This window comes from Halyomorpha halys, unplaced genomic scaffold, assembly GCF_000696795.3.
Source record: "Halyomorpha halys isolate HHAL.00 unplaced genomic scaffold, Hhal_1.1 Scaffold1081.1, whole genome shotgun sequence".
NCBI lineage: Eukaryota > Metazoa > Arthropoda > Insecta > Hemiptera > Pentatomidae > Halyomorpha > Halyomorpha halys.
The window spans coordinates 258635-277362 of NW_027105331.1; the positions used below are offsets into that span (position 1 = coordinate 258635).

The 18728-nt window shown below is 33.6% G+C and overlaps 1 long non-coding RNA gene across 6 annotated transcripts in view; it reads right to left on the reverse strand.

Annotated features, from left to right (window-relative positions):
• Nucleotides 1–6031: 6031 nt before the first annotated feature.
• LOC106688211 (uncharacterized) overlaps nucleotides 6032–18728 on the reverse strand; it is a 95444-nt gene continuing 82747 nt past the window's right edge. For 5 of the 6 annotated variants that reach the window (XR_010844243.1, XR_010844239.1, XR_010844242.1 and 2 more), the window contains exons 2-3: nucleotides 9969–10203; nucleotides 6032–6410 (exon numbers count right to left, since the gene is read on the reverse strand). This is a non-coding gene — a long non-coding RNA (uncharacterized lncRNA). Of the gene's footprint in view, nucleotides 6411–9968; nucleotides 10204–11361; nucleotides 11510–18728 lie in introns of those variants that run through there. The other variant, XR_010844238.1, reaches the window with a different exon arrangement.

The window sequence follows — 18728 nt, forward strand, 5'->3', positions numbered from 1 at the left end:
TTTAAGCTTTTTTTTTTTCCAATCCTCATTTATTTTAAAATGTCACAATAATGAGGGTAAGTCTATATTTATTCATAATTAGTTATATTTTTGTTTATGTTGGTAGCACTGTCGTTTTGTGTTGATGACGCAGGCTTTATTTTTTGATGGTATGTCTATGCTAGGTCAGTTTCGTTATCATTGTCATGCTGTTAATCATGGCTGCTCTGCTTTCTATTTGCACCAAAGAAGAGCAATGTTCAGTGATCCGTTTTTGCAGTCAGAAGATGTATCAGGGGCCGAAATTCATTGAAGACTTTCGGTACAGTATGGGAACTTGCCATGTTCCTACTGCCAGTGTTGGAATTTTGCCACAATGGAGTGTCTACAAATGGATTGAAAAATTTGAAAATGATCACACAAGTGTTACGCATGATGAAGGAGCCAGACAACCGTTTACCGCCACAAATGAAGAAAACATTGAGCGTTCATGTGAAATAGTGCTCTTAAACAGACAAGTAACTATTGGCAGAGTGGTACATCATCTGCAAATCAGTCATGGTTCTGCTTACGAAATCATCCATAACAGACTTGCGGTTCCATAAAGATGGGTCCCAAAACAACAAACACAGTTGCATAAACAAACGGGCTTGGACACCTAAAAAAACATTAGGATCATTATGGTAACAAAACTTAATTTTGAAGTACTGGCACATCCTCCATGTATTTCCAATTTTGTCCCCTCTGACTATCACTTGTTTGGTCCTCTCAAAGAGGCATTAAGGGGCTGTCGATGCGATGTGCCAAACTTAATACACATAATAAAAATTTAAAAAACAAATTCTTTTTAAGTTATTTTCATAAAGACATTTTAACTCTTCTCCAAAGTTTCTAATTTGTTAATGTTTGTGTTTTCTGTAATCAGTTCCAAATGATTACAAATCCCTCTCATCATCTCTATTTCTTTCCCGAGGAGTTCCTCAGGGTTTTTTCCTCTGACCTAACCTATTTTACATTTATTTAAATGACCTACTGAACTCTATGCACCGCTCCCAATGTCATTTCTACCCTTCTGACAGTCTTGAGGTGTCTTGTAAGCTTCAGAATGATGTAGACTGTATTAAGCTTTCGGTATCAGTAAATGAAGTTGTGTCTAAATCAAATTCTTATCAGTTTAAAACTCTCTTAAAAATCGATATATATGGAGATGGTCAGGGTTGCGGTCAATAGTGAAACAAAAATAGTTTACAACTATTTATTTTCCAACGTTTAACGTTTAAACTATTTTTGTTTCACTATTGACCGCAACCCTGACCATCTCCCTATATATCAATTTTTACGGTCAACTATACATACATATATCTCTTAAAAATCCTTCTCTCCATTGCTATCCTCAACAAAATTTCAATCACCACCTAATCTGCAATAACGATATTTCTCAAATCACTTGAAATTTTTTTTTATAACCCCTTTCCTGGTCATTTCTGACATACACGGAGAGGAAGGGGGAACAATCTACAGGATACCACCCAATTCTAACCATGGTGGGGAGTCAAGTTTTCATTTTGTGGGATCACCATAGAAATAAAAGTCGAACCTCAAGGCCAGATATGAACCGTCAGGAGCCAGTTAAAGTTACCACTTTATCTTGCTCAGCCACAACCAGCCTGTTAACTTGAAAATTTATCTCAATCCTCAAACAGCATCTATGATTCCATGATTCATTCTCTAAGTTCTGTCATCTTCTCGTATGCTCAGTGTTTGGAAGACCCCTAGATGTTCTCAAATTTCTCACTAATATTCCAAGTAAGGGTGGCTTTATTCAAAATTCTGACTGCAATAGTTTCTTGTCGCTGTCTTATTTCCATCCCCAAGAACCTAAAAACCTTCCTACATCTTTGACCTCATCCTTCATACTATATTCTCCTCTTTAATATAAGATCTCAGTCCTCTGATCTGTATATCCTGTCTTACAAAACTATTTTCTATGAAAAATCAATCATTCCTGCTACCTCATTCTGAAATTTTTTATACGTTATATAAATCACTAGTATGTGCAGATCTTATACGTTCAATATATCTGAGAGAACATAACACTAATACCTAATGGACAGGTTTTTTTTCCCAATTTCAAGGCCTATTTTATAATAATTATGCACCTATTTTAATCATTGAGAGAAGGACCAGACCATATGTAAGATAATTCAAATTGATAATATTTAGTTATTGAATTTCAATAATTTGCTGTTTCATTGATCACTGAATGGTTCAAAAAATTATTCATTCATTGTGGTTTGAATTTTCATTTGCAGCTTCCAATTAAATGTGGAATAGGGCTTTGGAAACTAAATTTTCTTTCCAACTTAATATTTTCTTAAATAATAATAAACTGGGAGAAAAAAAAGTAAATTGTATATTACTTATAATATAAATTGTATTATGTATTGCTTTCATGTTTCTGCTTTTATCATCCTTCATAACAAATAATTAATGTAGCTAAAAATGTAATTAATAGACAGCTCACAAATGAAGGCAATTATAAGTGAAATATATAATATCCTGACTAAAAAAAAAAAAAAAATTCTTTTCTTATTTCAACGCACCTAAATTTGGAATTTCCAATGGAATGGCTTACTTGTGTTTACGGATTTTAAGATGGATTCATGTCGGGCACTTTTTTGATCCAACGCGCACTGAAGGCGAAAATCGCAAAAAAAGAAACACAAGCAGCGTTTTACGGTTTTATACGATTTGCGTGCGAAGGATGAGGAAAATGAAAAAAAAAAAAAGATAATAATAAAGAACAAAATTACTTTAGAATTCAATTTCTAGTAAGAATCCGTTTGATTATGTAGATCGTAATTTGAGTTTCTTTTACTGGCCGCAGAGACTAAAATGGCTACCGTGATGATGCCTCAACATAACCACAAATTCTTAAAAGAATTGGATTCTGAAACGCTTTTGATCTTGAGGTTTATACGATTTTCCGCACCATTTGCTTGTAAATCGTTAAATATCATACTAAATTATTTTGAAATAAATAATTTAATTTCTATCCATTTTAGTCTCAAAACCTTTTATTTTTCTTTCAAGTCCGACGATTTGACCAATCCGGCCATCCTCAGGGACAATCTACTACAAAACAGCTTTTATTACCTGTAAGATCCTCAAACATTTCAAAATACTTAACATTATTATTTATAATTTATCTTACCTTTATCACAGCCACTATTCCTTAAAAACTTTATCATAACAATGCTTGTAACCTTCCTCCACTCAGTTCAAGCATTAAAATTATTTATAATAACTACACTTTTGTCAATTTTCCTCTATATTTCATTAGTAAAATTCCTATCTAGGCTAATTATAATTATCCACATTCAATTTATTCTATATTATTCATAAATTAATTTTACTTAATATCTCTGCATAGTACGAGGAGAAGATGGTTGGGGGTGCGGTCAAAGAGAAACGCAAATAAGTTGGTGTAACCTATTTTATTGTGCCAACGTTTCGGCTAGAGTTTCTAGCCTTCTTCAGAGCTAAGAACAGAACAAGATAACAACCACAGTAAGTGTAGAAAATAAAAAAGAAAGTATAAACAGAGTAACATAAAATGGATAATTTTACAAAATAGAAATAATAAAATGAAGCCACTTTTTCAATTACCTATGTATACATTTACACCCGCTTCTCTCATCACTTCATTTTATTAATTCTATTTTGTAAAATTATTCATTTTATGTTATTCTGTTTATACTTTCTTTTTTATTTTTTATACTTACTGTGGTTGTTATCTTGTTCTGTTCTTAGCCCTGAAGAAGGCTAGAAACTCTAGCCGAAACGTTGGCACAATAAAATAGGTTACACCAACTTATTTGTGTTTCTCTTTGACCGCACCCCGAACCATCTTCTCCTCGTACGTCATCTACGGTCAACTATCTCTTATAATTATGAATCTGTGCATAGTGATAGTCGGGACGCGTCTCCTGCGTTTATATGAAGAACAAATGTTTATGTAGGTTTATACAGATATTTATATATGTATCTGTTTTCAATTCCGATATTTCTATAATTAGAGTGAACTCTGGTTATTGGGTCAAAAAAGACACAGGGTATTTTCAACCCTCGTTTGCAGGAGGATAGTAGTTTTAGTTATACCTACTCTTTTTCCTACAATTTAAAGGATCTAATGTGGATTATATAATGATAAGAGATTTTCCTATTACGTTTATTCTTCCTTGAATTATTTTATTATTATTTTTTTTAACAACCTCCATGGTACAGATTTACCAATTCCATAAGGGGAAAAATGTGAATGGCCTTTAGTTCTCATAATATTCAAAGCATTTTCTAGGCTGGTAGAAAGGGGGGAAAATATTGAACAGATTGGTGTACAAAAAAGTTTGATTAGGAACATTTTTTTTTTTTTTAACTAAGAAGTTTTCCTTACATTTTAGATTGAAATAGTATTTATTATTTACGTAATTTGAGCGCTGATAGTCGACAAAATATCTATGGGACTCATGTATACTAAATGGTATACTTTTACCCAATCCAACAAAAACTATGGGGCATTAGTGTAGCAAGCATGGACGTACCCAGTGGAGGGAGAAGCTGCCTCCCCCTTAAAAATGACAAAAAATTAATAATTTAATAAAAAATATTTTTTTTTTCAAGCAAATACTAATTGTAATAGCTAATAAAGCACTGTAAAATTATGTATAATTTTCTTAAAATTTTGGTTTTATTCGTCTTTTCCATGCTGAAATGTAATAACCTGATTGACTATATCTTGCCCCCTCCCCCCAGTTTTGATTCCGTTGTACCAATGTGAAAAAAAAAATAAAACCACATTGTAAAACAGTGATAAAAAAAAAAAATTGACAGTACTAGTTGATTTTGAATTGACCGTATATTATGATAGTAGGAAGATAGTTGGGGTGGTGGCGAAGGTAAAATAGCAGAAAAACTATTTATTAGTTACCGACGTTTCGCCCCACACTGCAGGGCTTCATCAGGGCTGAGCCATGGATGAAAAGTGGATAGACAGTATATATCAAGAGATTAGAATGAAAGGTTCAAGTTGTTTGGATGTGTGAACTTCTTCTTAACTAGTTTCCGCTAGAAAATAGGACTGCCCGCAGCCTCTACAACCAATCATTTATCTGTTGTGCTACTGCTCTTCAGTTTCTAATGCCTAGAATGGACCAAGTTTCATTGGTCAACCCATGTCTTTCAACTTGTCTCCGTCCATATAACTGTTTGTTTAGCATGTTGTAGGCCATTCTCACCAGATGTCCCTCCAACTGCAGTAGACTTATTTTAATAAGTCAATAACAATGACTATATGTATCATTGTAAAAGGCCATCAGCTCGGTACTAGTATCCTGTCTCCAAACTTCTCATTATAAACCGCCACAAAATTATAAGGTGGATTAGGTGTTCAAACATAGCAAGAGCCAGTTCCTAACCTCTAGCAAGTGACCAGCATTCTGATCCACAGGTCCACGCCCTGGTGGTTCTAGATACCTTTCAGGTTCTAATGTGCCTACAGAGTCCACAGTAGCAGCTATTTGCAGCCATTATCCGATAATAGATTCCAGGATTAAGGTTATTTTCATTCCTTGAATTCACGGATAAATTTTTCTATTTTCTTAAAGTGTGCAGACCAATATAAACCTGTCCATGAACCCCACCAATAGGGTTGGAATACTTTAAACAGTTAGAAATAAAATTAAGTTAAAAATAATTCAGAAAAAATTTAATCTAAAAAAAAAATGTGTCAAGATAAATATAATGAACTAGACTATTTCAAGCAGAGATATTAAAGAGATAAATTTGAAATAATGAGATGTGATGAAGGAGCTAGTGGATTATACTTATTGATTGTTTTAAATAATTTTATAAATGGTATGAAGCAAAAATTGATATGTTTAACAAGAGAGGTATTGATGTAAAAATTTTAGGTAGCTTAAATTTAGTTATATTATTTAAAAATTTCAGATAAAGGGAGAGAAAGAGAGAGAGCATCAGGATCAAATGGAAGAAATAATGTTGATAATAGAAAATTTATTTAACAAGAAAAAATATACGTTTTCATATTTAAAATAAAATTTACCTATAGTAGATAAGATAATAGAACAGTTTTCTGGAGTTTTACTCATAGAATTTAAATTAATACAATAATTTAATGACAACGGTTTTTATATTCTCTAAGGATTTGTTCTGAAAATATTTTGTGGTGCCTATCCAATAATCGAGTTGCAGAGGTTTTTGCTCTTGTTAAAGTATCACAGATTTTGACAGAGTCTCTTTCTTGGAGAACATTTCTTAGATAATTCATTTCTGAAAGGGAAAAATTGATGTGTTCATCTGCAAGCTCAACGAGTTCATCTAGTTTCCTTATAAGCTCATTTCTTGGCAGTTCCCTGAAACAAAGTTGTTTTAAATTATATATAAATAGTTGCTTTGGTATGTAAGTAATACCAACATTTAGATGGTAAAATCGGTAGGGTAACAGGAGAAGTAGAGAGGAAATCTCTCCCACTCTCCATGTGACAATCATGCTTTAGTGCTTTACTCACTGTCTGAGGATTACCAGTCCTCTCTGTCTCTACCAACAACTGCTGTCACCTCCACGTTGTGTCCCTTGGAGAGACTGATAGGATTCATGAACCACAGGTAGAGTTCTTCTCTCCTATAAAGCTGAAGGCTGTGCTTAGGCTGACAAATATATAACCCCGGTGAAGGGCTAATGATTGACCATAAGTGAATATGAAGGAAGTGGCTAGGGGTGCAGTCAAGAAGAAACAAAGACTTCACCGCGTCTTCTTAACTGCACCTTTGATCATCTCCCTCATATTATGTTAAAGAAATACTTTTATCTGAAGAATAAATATTTTATTCTTTGGGTACTTTTAATGTTTCAGGCCTCGAAAAATCGACGAATCCTCTGTTGGTGTATCACTCAAGTCTCTAACTCAGGAGGTAAAAGGACTAACTATGTTGGTGTTGAGGAGAGATGTGACCAAAGCAAAGACTGATGAAGATGCCCAGATTACTGCAAATATAAAAAAAATAACTATACATGATAATGCTTTTAACTTTAGCCTCTTTGCTATCAGCGAAGGCTTGGTGGTGGACATAGCTCCAAATTTCAAGATATAGAGAAAATATATCACCCAGAAAATAAGAAAAGGAGCAAAAGGAAGAAGCCTGAAGCCTGATTCCTAGCAGCAATGTCTGAAGCAACAGGCCACTCTAATTACAGCAAAGACTGTAAGGTTCCAGAATCATAGACAAGGCTATAAAGCCCAAAGGGAGAACAGAATGTAGAGGCGATGAATCAACCCTAACCATCTACTGGTAATACAGCAAGGTTGGGAGGACCTTCCTTGCACTGAAGTAAGGAAAGCTGAGATGATTTACAGCTAACGCTGAATTGTTCTAACCAAAATTAGAAGCAAAAGTTAGAGAGCCCAAGGGGAAGTCACTGAATTCTCTTGGAACAGGAACAGGAACTAACAGTTAGAATCCTAACTGATACTTTTGTAAAGTGACCAAGGGAGGTTGCAGCCAAATTAAGAAGCTGTGCCAAGACTGTAAGCAGACACAGGGTTACGATAGTGCCTAGCAATAATCTGCATACCAATGGTTTAGTAATATTGTAAACGATAAAATGGAAGGTGAATTCCTGTCCTGCAACAATAAAGCCTCAAGAATCAGGCAAAGTAAAGTACCACAAGATATGGTGAGTGAGGGAATTAATTTACTGAGGTGCTGGGGGCTAATTAAAATTATGAAGGAGGGATCATTTTTCTTTTCTTCCCTCTGGTAAAAGATGAGACCAACGAAGCATTTCTATAGAGGCTCATAGTGCAGAATCTCTGGATAGAGGATGTCAGCAACTGGAGCCTCCATTAAATAAGGATATGGATAGAGGGTTCTTTGCCATATTAAGAATCCCAGAAGCCACCTTGGATAATCTGAAAGCATAAGGCATGGAAGTAGGTGTCTTGGTAATGTGGACCCTAAGCATCTCATCTGCTGGAAGAGAAAATAAGTGATAAGCCATAGCACAATAGATTAAATCATTATGTAGCATTATAGAACTTTGTCTTCTCCTGGTTGCATTGAGCTATCTATCACCAGTATTCAGTCTGCCTTTCCGATTGTGTGAGGTAATATTTTTTTATAACTAATATTTTATCAGACCAGTTCGGAAAAGTATTTTCGGCAGATAAATAGACAAAATGGAAACAATTTGGACCAACTGATGTTGTGAAGTAATACACATGAATTTATTTTTTTATTCAATTTTTTTATGTAATAATGATTTTTGAGGATGATAAAAACACATGTGACTGGCTTTTTTTTTATTAAAAAAAAAAATTTTGACTCATTTTCCAGAAAGCTAAATCTGGTTTTTGAATAAATTTCAACTCATTTAATACCAAAGAAAAAAATTATTTGTTATTCTACACCTTAAACCATATCTATAGGTATATTATTACCCCACCATGATACTAAGTGGGGTAATAATTTGAATGTATGTATTATATGAGGTAGTAATAAGTATTGAAATAATTTAGACCTAATGACCTAGCAAAAATGGATAAAATATTTTTTTTAGGGAGAAATAAAGCTGATAATCTTTTTTTAGTGAGCCTAATATTATCGGCATGATAAAAGATGGAAGAGTGCAGTGCATTGGTTACGAATATTAGGTCTCTAGGAATCCCCCCAAAATTAAAGACAGTTGAGATGAAGGGAAAGGAAATTAAATATCAGGTAAGGGTCAGTGAAGCCCTATCAAACAAGTTTGAAATGGTGGGCAGACTGAAACTGCGTTGGCAAGGCCACAAGTAAAAAATGCCGGATGAGAGGTTTCCAAAGAAGATGAATGGTAGAACCGATAGAAAGAGAGAGATGAAGGAAGGTGGAAGATAAACAGGAATGGTCATCAATTCTAAATAATTCAAAATGGCAAACTTATTTAAATATCTAGGAGAGATTATACAATTTAATGGAGACAAACCAGCAATTAAATCAAGTAAAATCAAATTATAAAAAATAAATTATCATAATATAATTTATAACACAAAAACATTTATAACAAGGAAAACCAGGCCATCAGCACCAAGATAAAGCATTACAAATATGCATTCAAACCAGTTAACATATAAGATATAAAACAGCTAATATTTATAATTTATAAAAATGGAAAGAAGAATTATGAGGAAAATCCATGAAGAGGATCTGGAAACTGCAATCAGGAAAAGGCGTCTGAAATTTAATGGATACATGCTTAGAATGAATTCTTCCAACATCAACAAATAAATTATTGAAAAATTATTCAATATGAATAACCTGGGAGATTAAAAAAAATCAGAGAAGAATTTTAAAAACTTAAAATTAACTAAAGGCACTGCTTATATAGAGGATATTGTAGAAAATGTACCAAACAAATGAAGGTTATTGTGGTAGATCAGTAAAAACATACAGACAATAAATCCACTGAAAATGGAAAGCATCTCCTTGGTCAAGAAGAATGAAAAGCCTAAGGAAAGGAAAGAAAGAGAAGAAAGGAGTAATAATACTTGCATCACCCTAGTTGGCCAGTCAAGAAAAAAAAAAAAGACAAGATGTTTGAAATGGCATGTTGTATCTTTATCAGTAATCTTGTTTGCAATATTTTTTAAATAATTAGTATTGATCTTTATTCTCCATCTTGGTTTTAAAGTAGGTATTAGGTAAGTATAAGGTTACAATTTTGAATATTTATATAAGTATTTTAAAGAACACTCCAAGCATACATTTATCATATAGACAGGTTAATTTATACAGGTTTTAAACATAGGTGCTATTATCAAATGTTTATAATGAAGCTGATCATGGCTACTGTATATGTCATTAAATAACATACCATTTAACTCAAATAATTCAATCAAGTATAGTATAACATTTTTATAAATTTAAATTGCTACCTTTGACTAATTTTTTTTTGTATTGAATCACATTTTTCCCAAAAGTGAACCGTAAGCACTTCTTCTCCCATTTCTCTTTCTGCTAAGAAGTTGAGGAATTTCTGCCTTCCTGTCTCACTTATAAACATTTGATTTATGCTTGTTGTCCACTTATCAATTTCACTTTTCTGTATTCTTTCACCGCAACTACCTCCTGCACAGCTCATTCTATGTTCTCAGAACTATTGTAGGACTTCTGAAAAAGAAAGAGTAAAAATAATAGAAATATAATAATACAAGTGGCTTCTAATCCAAATTTCACATTGAAACAATAAAAATATTGGTGGTTAGAATTGACAGGAAATACTGTTACCAAAGTTAATATTTAATAATTCATTTAGTAAATTATACATTTCTATTTGGTAATTTATTCAGACTGATAACAGGCAATAATATGTAAAAGGTTAATAAAGCAGCAGCTCAATGAGAGTACTTCACCTATTTCAGAACAGAATATTTAATTAGCTATCTAACTCATTCCATAATAAGCAACAAAATAAAAGATATACTGTTTGAGCCATTATTCACTTGTTATAAATTAGACCCACAATAGATTGTTGTAACAGGTTTTACCAAAGGAAAAAATAGCGCACGATGCCAGGGGGTGCAGTTTAAAAAGAAAATATTTTTTGTTTATAATATTGAAAATGTTTATGACAAGTTAAGAAAAGCAGAGACGTACTTACGGAGTAGAGGGGTGTTATTCCCTCTAACCTAGTTCGAAAAGACCGAAAATTAAGAATTTCAAAGATCAACTTCAAACTTCGTATACTGTAGTGATATATCAGGGAAACTGGGTGAAATTTCTTATAAATGTTATTAAGTATTCCAAAATTGTTCAGGAAAAGGGCTAATTTCAGGGAAAACTCTCTGGAAATTTGGTAAATTTTAAAAATCGCTAATTATTGAAAATGCGGGAAATTAGACAAGTTCATTGTTGTTAAAATCACGAATTTAAGCTTCAAAATCTTTTAACCTATCTGTCAGTGGCCTCTTCACCCTATCTATAAACATACATTTAATTTGTCTATATAATAAGAGTCATCGGTTTTGTTTTGCTTCGTTCTCTATTGGGTTATTATTAAAAAACTTTTTTTATATTATTATCTTTTTAATGTTGTTACATGATTAAACTTATCTTTAAAATAATTTTGTTAATTTATGTTCCAGTAATGTATTTATGTGTTCTACCGAAGGGATGATACTTATTTCCATTTACATATTGATCTATTCCATTTACTTAATAATCCTAAAATACAAAAATTTCATTCTCAATTTATTTTCATATATGATGTTATTACGCAATAAAATCAAAATTTTCATCATAAAGATTATTTTCCTAATTAATATTTACAATGATTTGAGAGAAGAGGAGGTGAGTGGAAACCTTAGGCTGCTACTCTTCTTATTCTTCAAGTCGACGTCCACTCATTGAATAGGTAAAAAGATTATTATCAATCAGTAATCATTGAGAGATGGATGTGGTGAAGAAGATTCCAGGCATTTATCAGGGTTAAGCCCAACAAGAAGCAACTATAAAGTTAGGATGAATAAATATAGATAATGGTAGGAAATGGGGAACCCGATCTGGCTAGACTATACCATAGTCTCCACTATTTGAGAAAATAATAAATAAAATAGTAGTAATGATAATAGAAATAGATATATATATATATATATATATATACTTTATAAAAGTCTATGTACATGCAGTAGCCTGAACTTCAGTCTTCGTGTTGAGGTTGGATTTCTCAAGTTGTAAGTTAGCGCTTCTTTAACTTGCGTAATTTTAAGTCGTCTATTAATTCCATTTGTAGATTCCCATGAAATTGGCTATTTTTTACGAACGAAGGGGCATCCACTGTGATTCTTAGGATTTTTGACTATTTTGGAATGATAGTAATTTTTTTCTTTTTTGTAAAGGATACTGCTTCCAAGACTTCACAGACGTACATCAGTAGTGACCTGAGTATTGTTTATATAAATAAGAATAGTTGTTTCTGATTTTAATTTAGATTTTCAATTTACGACATAATATAGCAGGATTGGCCAATAAGTCGATCGCTTGGCCTATTGAGGTAGATCGTCGCTCGCTCACAATGTCTGGGGTGGTCATTGTTGTTTTTTATGTAGGTAGATAAGCCCCGTATGTCAGTATTTCAGAACGATTTGTACTCAGCGAGCTATTGATAGATTAGCAAAAAGTTAGTCATATTATTCTTTCATGATACATTTTCCTGCCCCCCCCCCAAAAAAAAAACAAAAAACCGCGAAAGTGAAATATTGAAATCAAATTATCAGCCATACAGCTTTATAACAACTGTTTCACATTTACATACGAACAAATAATGTAGCAACCTATACATTGCAGTTCATAAAAAAATTAAATTGCATTTTAAGTTAGCAAAAATCTATCTTGAAAAAGTGTCGTAAAATCGATTTTTTTAGTTAACGATGTAACGCATTCCGCTGCTATCAAAAGTTGGGTCTGGAAATTTATTTTCTTAATGAGCCTATATCTCGAAAACTTAATAAGTGATTTAAAAAATAAATAATAGTTTTGAACATATATATTACTTATCCACCCATACCTCGCTGGAATGCACCTGATACTGAACACAGTATATAAACATAGTATGCATTTCATAATCCTTCCTCCTATGACTAGTCAATCGCGATACACTTATAAGATAAAAAGTTGGCCACCCCTGTGATATAGGATTGCGTAGGTTTGGGTTAATTTAATGTTAATATAGTCATGCCAGTAAGTTAACATCAAATAAGGAGGGGGGGAGGAATGAAGATAGAAACATTAAACAACGATAAAGGAGTAAAAGGAAAATAATAAGTAAAAGAAATATAAAGAATATAATTTAGCGTTTATAATTTTCAGCCTCTTACTGATATTGAATTAATTCATTTAAGGAACCTATATCTGTGATTGTTCTTCTAATTAAAATTGGTATACATCTAGGAATAGCATCACAATTTTCTGAACATTGACCATATATAAGTCCTGATCGGTATTTATTAATTGTTCCTCGATTTAATAAGGCACAATGTGCTCTATGTATAGTGTTTGATTATTTCATATTTTTGTATATGTTTCCAGTCATATCTACATTTGTTCTTCGTTTCCGTTATGGTTTTATCATGTTACTTACTGTATTAAATTTCTTGATCGCACTAATAAACATCCCTTTGATTATATCATCCTTCAGCTCTGACAGGGCCTTGATTTAAATAATACAACGAATCCCCTTCCATTCAATACTTCATGATTTTCATTTCTATGAATAATTTTAATATATGGATTAGGGTTTAATGGAAATACAACTTACTACTACTTTATAATGACAAAAATTTGATGTTTTACATGAAATACAAAAAGTTTATTTTTAATACTAAAATGAAAATCCAATGGATATAACTTCTATCCTCACATCTTTCCTGAAAGATCTTCAAGATACCATCAAACCTCTCATTAACCTTCTCACCAGAATCCTATCTGAAATCCCGCTTACGGTGCATTCCCACGATGAGCACAAAACCCCTAGCTGTCCTGTAATGGCCTACATAATCATCGTGATGAACTTGACTTATTCCTACATGATAAACACATTGACATAACCCTACTGACAGAAACTCATTTCACACAAAGAACACACTTTTACATACGTGACTACATCACTTATAGATCAGACCATCCAGACAACACTTCCCATGGTGGTTCTTTTATCCTTATCCCATTCCCTTATTCCTTCCAATCCAACTGATGCAATTCAATCAACCTCGGTTACCATTTCAACTCGCCCTTTCCATGTTACCTTTTCAGCTGTATACTGTCTTCCTGGTAATAAGCTTTCTTATAACCTCCTTGATTCCTTATTCCGAACCCTCGGACCGCGCTTCATTGCTGGAGGAGACTATAATGCTAAGCACCAACGATGGCGCACATCCAACTCCCGTGGTAACATCCTATCCCGTGTTTCCACCTACAATACCTATTCCATTCTCTCTCCCAAAAATCCGACTTATTGGCCTACATCCCTCAAAAAGCGCTCTGATATCATTGATATATTTATCACCTCTCAGATTTCTCCCTCTCAAACCACTGTTGAATCCCTGGACGACCTATCATCAGATCATAGTCCAGTTCTGCTTTTTTTACATTCATGCTTTGTACCAAAGCCCTCCGCACCTTCATTGATTACAGGAAGAGTTGACTGGGACAGATTTGGATACGACTTGGAACAAAAACTAGACTTGAATATTCAACTAAAGACAAAACAAGACATCGACGAAGCTATAGAAAAACTCACAGAATCAGTAAGAACAAGTATAATTGACAACACATCGGCTAATAGGCTAATTAATAACAATAAACAAAATAACCTGCCACGGGGTATTCATGATGTTGTGTTAAATGTAAAATGTTTTGCCATGTTAAATGTTATAACTATAAGATTGTGAGCAGCCCAATTTGAAGTCATGTTAAACGTTAAATGCACATGAGTCCCTAGCGGATTTTCTCAGCAACTTGTTGTATAAGCCTTTATGTTTATAACCTTCCTTCCAGACCCTTATGTTATTGTTTACTTCAATTTTGATTTAAGTAATTAATTACAACATGCCTAGAGTAAGTGAAAAGTGGAATTTGTGTGAAAGTATAGCTTATGAAATGAAATGAAAAAATAACTTTATTCTGGGACATATGTCCCCTAAGAATAATTACATGGTTCATATAGTGAGATTTTTATCTGGCGAGCGTTTACAAATTTTCAGATAGTAGAATGAAATTACATTGTTTTTTTTTCTCAAATGTATCATTAAAATTATCCATTCTGGTTTAATAACAGGGATATGAATACCATAAACACACGAAAGAACTGAGCTGTCACAACAAAAATGGCGGCGATCTCAATTGGTCTATTGTGTGACGTCACTCTCCATTTAACAGACCAAGTAACAGACTCTCAGCCATGTTAAATGTTATTTCGTTTTACCATGGTAAAAGAAGGCAATTTTTTTCGATTTAACATGAGTTTTTCCATTTAACACGCTTTAACATGTTAAACCAAAGATCATGAATACCCCTATAAAGGGAAAGACGCCAAGCAAGATCGAAGTGGCATAGGACCAGACATCCAACTGACAAAACGTATTACACCAAATTGACTAACAAACTAAAAGTAGAAATCAGAAAATACAAAATTCAAAATTTAATTAACTTTGCTGAAAATCTTACTACTACTGACAAATCATTATGGAGGACCACTAAAAAACTGCTGAATTTCAAAGATTTTAACCACCCACTTCTACCGAATCCCAAACCTGGACCAAAACTGACGCAGAAAAATCACAAACATTTAGACAACACCTCTTTAAAACCTTTATTCCACATCCTCATACCCTTAACCCAATTCATCTTGAATGTATTGAAGCAGAACTAAATATTCCGCTCCAAATGACCTTCCCACCTAAAGCATTTCATTCTTCTGAAATATCTAGTATCATTCAAAGATTATCTACCCGCAAAGCTCCTGGATACGACCTAATAACATCCCACATTCTAAAACTTCTTCCTCGGAAAGCCATCCTATTCTTCACTTACATATATAACGCCGTACTCCGTTCCACATATTTTCCTAACCCCTGTAAATTATCTATAGTTAAAATGATCCCCAAACCCCAAGCCTCCAGAATACCCATCGTCATATCGCCCTATCTCTCTATTACCGATCATAGGCAAAATCCTTGAAAAACTCATTTTGAAGCGCCTATACCCCATCCTGGATTCCAATCATATAATCCCTGATCACCAGTTTGGATTTCGAACATCCCACTCTACTATCCAGCAATGTCATCGTGTAGTGAACGTAGTCTTGTTTTCTTTAGAGCGTGTAATGTATTGAGCGGGAGTCTTCTTCGATGTAGAACAGGCTTTTGATTGAGTCTGGCACCCGGGACTGCTTTACAAACTCCGTAAATTTCTACCTCCTACATACTTTCTCATAATTCGTTCCTTTCTCATTGATAGATTTTTCCAAGTAAACCACAATGGTTCCTATTCATCCCCCTATTCTCAGTCCGCTAGACGTGATCTACAAGACAATATTGAAACCAATCTGGAAGTTGAAACGGCATTAGCCCCGAGACCTTTTGTGAATTGCTGTTGGAGTTCTGGCAATGACCAGCTTCTTCACTCAAGCTATGAGTGCATTAATGTCATGTGGTCTCACTGTCTCCACTGACCATCAATACCAATGACGCTGGGGTCTATTGGAGCCCTGCTTTGCCTTCCATATGAGGGTGGCAAAACTTGGTTCACAGTTCCCAAGGCTGCAATGATCGAATCAAAATTCAACATTCTACCTTGCTAATGTTAGACGCCTATATAAATCGGGAATAAGTCTGGGCTCCGGAGATTTTTCCTTATCTGCCTCATTGATGCTTTAGAAATATTTTGGTATGAAAAATGTATTACTTTCTTTGGTTTAAAATATAAATTTTAGAAAGTGGGGTTGAGGATGAAATTATTGCTAAGAAAACATAGAACAAGCTAAGTCTCAAAACCAGTTTTGTACCACAAATAAAGTCTTACTACTCTAAAAATCCCACTGATGGTGTATCGTTGGATTCAGAATTGCAGGAAGCATTAGCAAATCTCATTTTACAATTAGTTTTTTACTTTTATATCGCAAATAATAAATAAAGTCGACTTAAAAATCATCATGAATACATTTTATTTATGTTGGAGAGATCACTTCTTCAGGTGAAGTGCTGAACCAATTTACAAAAATAAGGTTGAAATATTTTTTTGTTTAGAGTGACCAGGAGCACCTAAAATTGTTGAAGATGATACCAGTATTTTTCGATTAATTAAAAAAACTGAATTTTCATTAAAATGTTTTTGGAACACAAGTTCAGGCCAAATTATTCCTCCCCTCCCTCACAAGTTGTAGTCAACAATCCTGTTAAATGGGATGTTACCTAGAAACTTTTATTTTTTATGAAATAAGCAAGCGTTTATAGTATTGAGGGGACTCACTGCCGGTCTGTTAATTTAATCTATTTTAAAATTATTAAATCATAAATACTGGGGTACAGGTTTAATCTAAAAAATTGAAAAGTAAGGAGTTGAAAAGATTAATGGAAATAGAACAAAAATTTCAAAAAGTTAGTTATAAAACGAGTATATTCATGGTTTTAAACGTTAGATGTGTCAACAATAAAAATTTCTGTTTTGTAATTAATGACTAGTTAGTTTCGCTACTACCGATTATCTACAATAAATGTACGCATAGGTTACTCCAGATGAATATACATAAGTATACCAGGAAATCACCAGATCGTTGTACAACAAATTAAAGGGATCACATCCTAATTGTGAGTAGTCACAGCAGTAGTGTAAACGGTATCAGAGGTCCTGACGTAATTCGCATTAAAAGTACCCCAAAGGCCAACAATAACCAAGGTACACTGTGGAAATTGAAAGCCTGAAGATAGAGGGAGGAAGGATGTTATTCTAGGATAATGTCAGAGAATGCCTTAAGGAAATTTCAGCAGAAACAGAGAAAAACATGTCCATAGAGAGCCGAAGGTTAAATGTGAAGGAATCCCTAGTCATGACTACAAAAGAGATCTGGGGAGAAAAACCATCGGAACCGCTGATTTGATACCGATTGTAAAAACGCAGTAAACCTTATAAATTGCAAAAGAATAAAATAGCTAGAGAGATCCACGAGGCAGAATTGGAAGGACTATATTAGTACCAGAGCCACTGCTATACAAAAAGTAAGAAAGAAAAAATTACTTCCATAAACAAGAAAATCGAAACAAAAGATAATAGAACAGTAAATAAAGAAGTCAGAACATTTTACAAGAAAAATAAAAAGAATCAGGAAGCGCGATATGAGTCAGGGAAGCAGCATAAGGATCAAGGAAGCTAGAATTCTAATACTGAAGGAAGATCAAGCTAGGTGGATAAAAAAGTGTTTCTAAGCCCTATTGAATGCCGATGGAAAAGAATCTACAACAGATTTTCCAAAATTACCTGACTAAAGAGCGATAAAAGAAAAAATCCTACCAGATTGGGGTGATATAGAAATTCTTGAAAAACAACTAATCGCCTGGCCCAGATGAAATACCATCGGATGTAAGGATGTAGCAATCCTATTTTCAAAGACAGGATATAATAGGGAACTACAGCTTCGAAGTGGTGAGTAGATTCCAGTACCTTGCATCCACAATAACTTAACATCGGGACAAAAAAGAAGAAGTAAAGAAAAGGATTATGTTAGAGAACTGAGCATCTTCGACATGTCCAAGATTCTGAGGAGTGGACTAGCCAGTAATACCACAAAGCTTAGGATGTACACAACGCTAATTAAACAGATGGTAATCTATGATAGCGAAACTTGGATTCTGAACACAAAAGACCAGTGATTTACTGGAGCGGTTTGGGAGAAGGATATTGTGGTACATTCAGATATCCATGTACAGGCACGTAGGAACAAAATTTTTCCTGGGTGGGCCAACTTGAAATCAATATGGCCCCAATTTTTTTTCAAATTGCAAAAGGTTTTAATGATAATTTGTTTAAAGATAAATGAATAATGATTTTTTAATAATAAAATTGTATTTACATGTTTTAAAATTACATAGACAAATGAAAATCACATAATCACTTAAATTATCGTAAACCGTAAACCTACTCTT